Source organism: Oncorhynchus clarkii, unplaced genomic scaffold (genome assembly GCF_045791955.1).
Source record: "Oncorhynchus clarkii lewisi isolate Uvic-CL-2024 unplaced genomic scaffold, UVic_Ocla_1.0 unplaced_contig_1422_pilon_pilon, whole genome shotgun sequence".
In the NCBI taxonomy this organism is placed as follows: domain Eukaryota; kingdom Metazoa; phylum Chordata; class Actinopteri; order Salmoniformes; family Salmonidae; genus Oncorhynchus; species Oncorhynchus clarkii.
In genome coordinates, this window is record NW_027261142.1 from 65,037 (window position 1) to 74,918 (window position 9,882).

The 9,882-nt window shown below is 41.6% G+C and overlaps 1 protein-coding gene across 1 annotated transcript in view; it reads right to left on the reverse strand.

Moving 5' to 3' along the window:
• LOC139405212 (microtubule-associated protein RP/EB family member 3-like) overlaps positions 1–324 on the reverse strand; it is a 28,654-nt gene extending 28,330 nt beyond the window's left edge. Inside the window, exon 1 of the mRNA XM_071147641.1 lies at positions 240–324. The gene's annotated coding sequence lies outside the window, so the exon portion shown is untranslated. The remainder of the gene's footprint in view (positions 1–239) is intronic.
• Between the last annotated feature and the right edge of the window lie 9,558 nt (positions 325–9,882).

Below are 9,882 nucleotides of genomic sequence, written 5' to 3' on the forward strand. Positions count from 1 at the left end.
AGCACAATTCAACTATACTGTTTTCATCCAACCCCGTCTGGAGGCCTCCAGAAATATCCCTCTCTCCCTCTCTCACACACACACACACTCTGAGCCGCTCCGAATGGGACTCGAATGTGATGGCATTCGGGAATGTCTACCTGACTAGCTAACTATAAAAACTAAACTAACGTTAGTTGTCAAAGTCCGCTTTTAAATAGTATACATCGTAGTGATAATAATTAGTGACAGTCACTCACGCTCTAGTTTTGAAGAATCGTGCTGTTCTGAGCCTGTCCGGTCGATACTACTGCGTTGCTACAGCTTGTTCGTAGCGACGAGCTGCTGCCCCAACCGACCAACCACAGCCCAGCTGTACGCCGAGCGCGTCCCACAGCGGCAGGTTTTCACCTGCGTCATAACGCAACTGCATCACCTCGGATCCCCGGGACGCCATGATGGATCTACATCACCTGGCTCGTCTGAGGTTTGGCTGCCTGTCGACATACGGATAATATCTGTCATTTTACTTTCGCCCTTTCAAATAGAACATAGTGACACATTTTTTGTTGTTGTAATGGGGTTTATTCTGCAGAATACATTAATATCAAAATTATAGTTTGAAACATGTTTTCAGGCTATATAGTGATTGTTTAAATTTACCATGTTTAAAAACGGAGTAAAACAAAGCTTATATTTTGGGTTCTGATGGGGTACAACAGTTGAAGTAGTTACATTCTTCAAGAATCAATGGTTGCATATCAATTTATAAGTAAACACATTATATAGAAAAAGCAGATTTCCCCTTTAAAGGTTAAACAATGTGGAATCATTAGTGTATAAGTATTTTACCTTTATTTAACTAGGCAAGTCCGTTAGGAACAAATTCTTATTTACAATGACGGCCTAGGAACAGTGGGTTAACTTCCTTGTTCAGGGGTGGAACGACAGATTTTCAGCTTGGGGATTCGATCTAGCAACCTTTGTTACTTGCCCAGCGCTCTAACTACTAGGCTACCTGCCGCCCCAGTAGGAGAGGGTAAAGGTTAAATTATGTGTTATCATTAGTTTATAAGAAGTCAAAGTGAGAAATGAATGATGTGGAATCAGTAGTGTATAAGTAACAGAGGTGAGCGGTTAAATTATGTAAAATCATTAGTGAATGTGATACAGCTGTGTAGCTCAATCTACCTGCTTCACCTGGTCAACCTAGCCCTGCCCCTCTTCACCTATTGGCAACAGAGGGATCCCTGACCTGTGAACTCTGTTTTCCAGCGTGTCCTCTACTTGGATGCACAGATTTCTCTCAATGGAGATGCTGGAAAAACCCTGTTGTACAAAACAGTCTTCAATTATCTTACAGTATTTCAGTCCTTGGGGTCTCAGGCCGCTTTGACTCCAACTCTGTGAGCAATTGTGAAAACTTCTCTACCGGGTCAGGAGACACATTCTGCTCTTCCTTGTAGCCTTGGAAACTGTAGCTGTGATGGCCAATACTGGACCTGGTAGGAGCCACCCCAGCTCACCATCCATTCCACACCACTTCAATACAGGAACTGGACCTGGTAGCTGCATTCGCTAGCTAAGTGAAATTGAAAAATACAACAAAATATACCTAGCTCTCTTGATCTCTCGTGCTTCTCCTTCATTTCTGAGGATATGAATTTGTTCAAAACTGTTCAACTGTTGTCTCTCTCTGAGTCAACTACTTACCATATTTTATGCACTGCAATGTAGCTTTCTGTAGTTTTATGCTTTCAGTACTAGATTAATTCTCTGAAGCATTGATTGGGTGAACACAACGTCAGAGTTCTTCTTATTTGTGTGACTTAACTGTTGTTGGCGTCCAATATGCTGCGTTAACTCCACCAACTGAACTATAGTATGAATCCATTACACTTTGTGATACAAAATGGAAAAATGGAAACGGGAAAATTGGAATAAAAAATAAACATATTTTTAAATACCCTACTAACTAACCCTACACTCATTAAAACCCACCACCTCATTACCCAACTAACCAACCCTACACTCATTAAAACCCACCACCTCATTACCCTACTAACTAACTAACCATACACTCATTAAAACCCACCACCTCATTACCCAACTAACCAACCCTACACTCATTAAAACCCACCACCTCATTACCCTACTAACTAATCCTACACTCATTACCCTACTAACTAACCCTACACTCATTAAAACCCACCACCTCATTACCCTACTAACTAACCCTACACTCATTAAAACCCACCACCTCATTACCCAACTAACTAACAATACACTCATTACCCTACTAACTAACCCTACACTCATTAAAAACCACCACCTCAGTACCTTACTAACTAACTAACCCTACACTCATTAAAACCCACCACCTCATTACCCTATTAACTAACCCTACACTCATTACCCTACTAACTAACCCTACACTCATTAAAACCCACGACCTCATTACCCTACTAACTAACCGTACACTCATTAAAACCCACCACCTCATTACCCTACTAACTAACCCTACACTCATTAAAACCCACCACCTCATTACCCTACTAACTAACCCTACACTCATTACCCTACTAACTAACCCTACACTCATTAAAACCCACCACCTCATTACCCTACTAACTAACCCTACACTCATTAAAACCCACCACCTCATTACCCAACTAACTAACCCTACACTCATTACCCTACTAACTAACCCTACACTCATTAAAACCCACCACTTCATTACCCTACTAACTAACCCTACACTCATTAAAACCCACCACCTCATTACCCAACTAACTAACCCTACACTCATTACCCTACTAACTAACCCTACACTCATTAAAACCCACCACTTCATTACCCTACTAACTAACTAACCCTACACTCATTAAAACCCACCACCTCATTACCCTATTAACTAACCCTACACTCATTACCCTACTAACTAACCCTACACTCATTAAAACCCACCACCTCATTACCCTACTAACTAACCCTACACTCATTAAAACCCACCACCTCATTACCCTACTAACTAACTAACCCTACACTCATTAAAACCCACCACCTCATTACCCTACTAACTAATCCTACACTCATTAAAACCCACCACCTCATTACCCAACTAACTAACCCTACACTCATTAAAACCCACCACCTCATTACCCTACTAACTAACCCTACACTCATTAAAACCCACCACCTCATTACCCAACTAACTAACCCTACACTCATTAAAACCCACCACCTCATTACCCTACTAACTAACTAACCCTACACTCATTAAAACCCACCACCTCATTACCCTACTAACTAATCCTACACTCATTAAAACCCACCACCTCATTACCCAACTAACTAACCCTACACTCATTAAAACCCACCACCTCATTACCCTACTAACTAACCCTACACTCATTAAAACCCACCACCTCATTACCCAACTAACTAACCCTACACTCATTAAAACCCACCACCTCATTACCCTACTAACTAACTAACCCTACACTCATTAAAACCAACCACCTCATTACCCAACTAACTAACTACACTCATTAAAACTTCTTTGGGATCGGTGTCCCTTCCGGTTGAGCTAACATAGGCTAATGCGATCCAAGGACATAGACATATCTGATATTGGCAGAAAACTTAAATTCTTGTTAACCTCTGGTACAAGTGTGACGCTAGCGTCCCACCTCGACAACAGCCAGTGAAATTGCAGGGCGCCAAATTCAAAACAACAGAAATCCCATAATTAAAATTCCTCAAACAAGTATTATACACCATTTTAAAGATTAACTTCTTGTAAATCCAACCTCAGTGTCCGATTTCAAAAAGGCTTTACGGAGAAAGCACACCAAACGATTGTTAGGTCAGCGCCTTGTCACAGAAAACAATACAGCCATTTTACAGCCAAGGAGAGGGCTCACAAAAGTCAGAAATAGCATTAAAATTAATCACTTACCTTTGATGATCTTCATCTGGTGGCACTCCCAGGTCTCCATGTTAGACAAATGTTCGATAATGTCCCTCTTTTTGTTCAGAAATCCAAAGGCACAATGCGCGCTCTCAACATCAAGACGGAAAGTCAAAAAAGCACAATAAAAGTTAGTTTGACATGTTTCTACTATGTTTAAAATCAATCCTCAGGTTGTTTTTGTCATAAATAATATTTCAACCAGACAAAAGCTTTGTCAATAGAAAAGGAGAAATAAGAACGGCGCAGGACTCATGGCTGGAAATTTCCACTGGCCTCTCATTTAAAGTGCTGTATCTCCCTCATTTGTCAGAGTAAAAGCCTGAAACAATGCCTAAAGACTGGCCACATGTAGAGGAAGCCATAGATATCGTGAACTGGGTCCTAAGTCTTTGTATGGTGGATAGGCTTTCAATGGAAAAACAGTACTTCTTGGTTGGATTTCACCTGCCATATGAGTTCTGTTATACTCACAGACATTATTTTAACAGTTGTAGAAACTTTATAGTGTTTTCTATCCAAATCTACTAATTATATGCATATCCTAGCTTCTGGGTCTAAGTAGCAGGCAGTTTAATTTGGGCACGCTTTTCATCCAAAAATTAGTGAAGTTAATCTAACTGCACTGTCCAATTTACAGTAGCAATTACAGTGAAATAATACCATGCTATTGTTTGAGGAGAGTGCACAATTTTGAACATGAAAAGTTATTAATGAACAAATTAGACACATTTGGGCAGTCTTGATACATTTTCAACAGAAATGCAATGGTTCATTGGATCAGTCTAAAACTTTGCCCATACACTGCTGCCATCTAGTGGCCAAAATCTAAATTGCACCTGGTCTAGAATAATACATTGTGGCCTTTCTCTTGCATTTCAAAGATGGTACAAAAAAATACAGTAGAACGGTTATTATCTTTTACCAGATCTATTGTGTTATATTCTCATACATTCCTTTCACATTTCCACAAACTTCAAAGTGTTTCCTTTCAAATGGTACCAAGAATATGCATATCCTTGCTTCAAGGCCTGAGCTACAAGCAGTTAGATTTGGGTATGTCATTTTAGGTGAAAATTGAAAAATATTCTTAAGAGGTAAAACCCACCACCTCATTACCCTACCAACTAACCCTACACTCATTAAAACCCACCACCTCATTACCCTACCAACTAACCCTACACTCATTAAAACCCACCACCTCATTACCCTACCAACTAACCCTACACTCATTAAAACCCACCACCTCATTACCCTACCAACTAACCCTACACTCATTAAAACCCACCACCTCATTACCCTACCAACTAACCCTACACTCATTAAAACCCACCACCTCATTACCCTACCAACTAACCCTACACTCATTAAAACCCACCACCTCATTACCCTACCAACTAAACCTACACTCATTAAAACCCACCACCTCATTACCCTACCAACTAAACCTACACTCATTAAAACCCACCACCTCATTACCCTACCAACTAAACCTACACTCATTAAAACCCACCACCTCATTACCCTACCAACTAAACCTACACTCATTAAAACCCACCACCTCATTACCCTACCAACTAAACCTACACTCATTAAAACCCACCACCTCATTACCCTACCAACTAAACCTACACTCATTAAAACCCACCACCTCATTACCCTACCAACTAAACCTACACTCATTAAAACCCACCACCTCATTACCCTACCAACTAAACCTACACTCATTAAAACCCACCACCTCATTACCCTACCAACTAAACCTACACTCATTAAAACCCACCACCTCATTACCCTACCAACTAAACCTACACTCATTAAAACCCACCACCTCATTACCCTACCAACTAAACCTACACTCATTAAAACCCACCACCTCATTACCCTACCAACTAAACCTACACTCATTAAAACCCACCACCTCATTACCCTACCAACTAAACCTACACTCATTAAAACCCACCACCTCATTACCCTACCAACTAAACCTACACTCATTAAAACCCACCACCTCATTACCCTACCAACTAACCCTACACTCATTAAAACCCACCACCTCATTACCCTACTAACTAATCCTACACTCATTAAAACCAACCACCTTATTTCACTACTTTAACCCTATCTGATCATACCCCAGGCCAATGACCTGAGAGGACAGACCTTAGTCCACTAGAGGACAGACCTTAGTACACTAGAGAGGACAGACCTTAGTCCACTAGAAAGGACAGAATGTAATCCACTAGAGAGGACAGACCTTAATCCACTAGAGAGGACAGACCTTAATCCACTAGAGGACAGAATGTAGTCCACTAGAGAGGACAGACCTTAGTACACTAGAGAGGACAGACCTTAGTCCACTAGAGAGGACAGAACGTAGTCCACTACTTTAACCCTATCTGATACTTCCTCAGGCCAACGACCTGAAAGGACGGGACACTACCACTCAACACACCTCTTCTGAAGTCAAATCTACTACCCCCAAGTACTTCTCTGCAGCTGCCACCACAACATCTATTTTCTGTGACCTACGTTCCATCTCTGCGGTACAGTTGATAACCATTGATATTAATGCTAAGAAGCCAACCTTACTGAAGCATGCAGTACCAGTCAAAAGTTTGGACACACCTACTCATTCAAGGGCTTTTCTACATTGTAGAATAATATTATTGGCCGTATTATTGGCCAACGTGCAATCATTGGAAAACAAACTGGAGATCTACGATTTAGACTATCCTACAAACGGGACATTAAAAACAGTAATATTTTATGTTGCACCAAGACGTGGCTGAACAACAACATGGATAATATAGAGCTGGCTGGCTTCTCCGTGCATCGGTAGGACAGAGCAGCTACGTCTGGTAAGATGAGGGGCAGGGGTGTGTGTCTATTTGTCAATAACTGCTGGTGTGCGATGTCTAATATTAAAGAAGTCTCGAGGTGTTGCTCGCCTGAGGTAGAATACCTTATGATAAGCTGTAGACCACACAATCTACCAAGAGAGTTCTTATTATTTGTAGCCATCTATTTACCACCACAAACCGATCCTGGCACTAAGACCACACTCAACGAGCTGTATAAGGCCATAAGCAAACAAGAAAATGCTCAGAAGCGGTGCTCCTAGTGGCCGGGGACTTTAATGCAGGCAAACTGAAATCCGTTGTACCTCATTACAAAGGGGTTTCCCTTTGAGGTCCGTAATATTTTTCAAGCCCCAACCGACGAGCACCAGAGCCGGTGTAGTAGGATTGAAACGCTTTGCATGTTTGATGGCTCATCTGAGGGCATAGCAGTGATCAGTGTCCCACTCCTTGAAAGCCGCAGATCTAGCCTTTAGCTCAGTGCGGATGTTGCCTGTAATCCATGGCTTCTGGTTGGGAAGTATACGTAGGGTCACTGTGGGGACGACATCGTCGATGCACTTATTGATAAAGCCGGTGATTGAGGTGGTGTACTCCTCAATGTCATTGGATGAATCCCGGAACATTCCAGTCTGTGCCAGCAAAACACTCCTGTAGTGTAGCATCCACTTCATCTGACCTCTTCTGTGTTGAGGAAGTCACTGGTACTTCCTGCTTTAATTTTTGCTCGTAAGCAGGAATCAGGAGGATAGAATTATGGTCAGATTTTCCAAATGGAGGTTGAGGGAGAGCTTTGTATGCGTCTCTGTGTGGAGTTAAAGGTGGTCCAGATTTATTTTCTCTCTGCTGCACATTTAACATGCTGATAGAAATTTGGTAAAATTAATTTAAGTTTCCCTGTATTAAAGTCCCCGGCTACTAGGAGCGCCGCCTCTGGGTGAGCCTTTTCTTGTTTGCTTATGGCGGAATACAGCTCATTCAATGCTGTCTTAGTGCCTCTGACTGTGGTGGTATGTAAACAGCTACAAATAATATAGATAAACTCTTTAGGTAGGTTGTGTGGTCTACAGTTTATCATGAGATACTCTACCTCGGGCGTGTCATCTGATGAAGATCATCATATGTTAGTGGTTAATTTTATCTATATTTCTGCTTTTTGTGAATCCTCTCTTTGGCTGGAAAAATGGCTGTGTTTTTCTGTGACTAGGCACTCACCTAACATAATCCTTTGGTTTGCTTTCGTCGTAAAGCCTTTTTGAAATCGGACACTGTGGCTGAATTTACAACAAGTTTATCTTTAAAATGGTGTAAAATACATGTATGTTTGAGGAATTTTAATTATGGGATTTCTATGGTTTTGAATTTGGCGCCCTGCAGTTTCACTGGCTGTTGAAGAGGTGGGACGCTTCTGTCTCACGTACCCTAGAAAGGTTCAAGGGAAAAAGGACTCTGCCAGTCCGTGGTGAGTAATCTGCCAGTCCGTGGTGAGTACTCTGCCAGTCCGTGGTGAGTAATCGCAGTCCTGATGTCCAGAAGTTATTTTCGGACATAAAAGACGGTAGCGGCAACATTACGTACAAAATAAGTTACAAACAACGCAGATAAACACATTTTAAAAAACAATCGGTTTGCACGTAAAACGTCTGCCTTTTTCTCCAAGCCATCTTATTAAATGTCCCTCCTACATACATACTGCTGCTACATGCCCATAAACGTGACACCTATAACACTACAGTGTATTTGGCACAAAAAAAGCATAAATCATATATTCTTACATGACTTTGTCAGGTAATGAAACAAAGCTCAAAAGAACAGACTGTCACCTCTGTTTCACCACGCTCCCCACCGGATCTGCACCGCAGAGCTCCTCACAACACCTTCCATTCCACCTCCAGAACTCAAACTGCCATCACTCTGTTTGAACTTGACACCAATCTTCCTCGACATTTCTCTCCCTTGTTATTGCTAGACTCAAACCCATCCTCTGCCTCAGTCTTTTCAACCTCCTCTCTCTTTCTCTCCAATCCTCCTCCCTTAACCAATTACCTGACTCCTTCTGAAAATGTTAAACTTTTCCAAGCCAAAATCTATTTTTAGCCTCCTGGAGACACATGCTAAGCCCTGTACTCCCTTCACTTCAAACTCGAGCCATCCAACATGTCAGTTCATGCTGTGAGAGATCTTGATAGGTTGGAGGACGTCCTTTGCAAGTTGTCATAATTATTGTGTAAGTCTATGGAAGGGGGTGAGAACCTTGAGCTTCCTAGGTTTTGTATTGTAGTCAATGTACCCAGAGGAGGATGGAAGCTAGCTGTCCTCCGGCTACACCATGGTGCTAGCCAAGAAGGTGCTGTTGAAGCAACTGTAGATCTTCATGGTAAAACAGTGTGATTTAATCAATTATTTGGTGACAAGAATATATTTAGTAAAGTTTTATCTAAAAAGAAACAGTACTTGTATACATTTTTTATATATATATATATATATATATATGAAATTCACTGAGGAGGATGGTCCTCCCCCTCCTCTGAGGAGCCTCCAATGACATACACATATGCCAATAAAAACACATGCCATGCCCCCACCCCACATAGCTGCAACCATATCCACCCCACTTCTCCCTCTCTCCCCACATTGCCGTACCTCCACCCCCCCCCCTCACCCGATCTCTCAGTTTTAGTCAACTTAGCTGAAAAGATGCTCAGAACACATTGTAGTTTCATATCAATAACTCACTAGTGTACCATGTTGTGGACCTCATCAATATCCATTCCACATCAATAACTCACTAGTGTACCATCTTGTGGACCTCATCAACATCCATTCCACATCAATAACTCACCACTGAACCATGTTTTGGACCTCATCAACATCCATTCCACATCAATAACTCACCACTGAACCATGTTGTGGACCTCATCAATATCCATTCCACATCAATAACTCACTAGTGTACCATGTTGTGGACCTCATCAATATCCATTCCACATCAATAACTCACTAGTGTACCATGTTGTGGACCTCATCAACATCCATTCCACATCAATAACTTACCACTGAACCATGTTC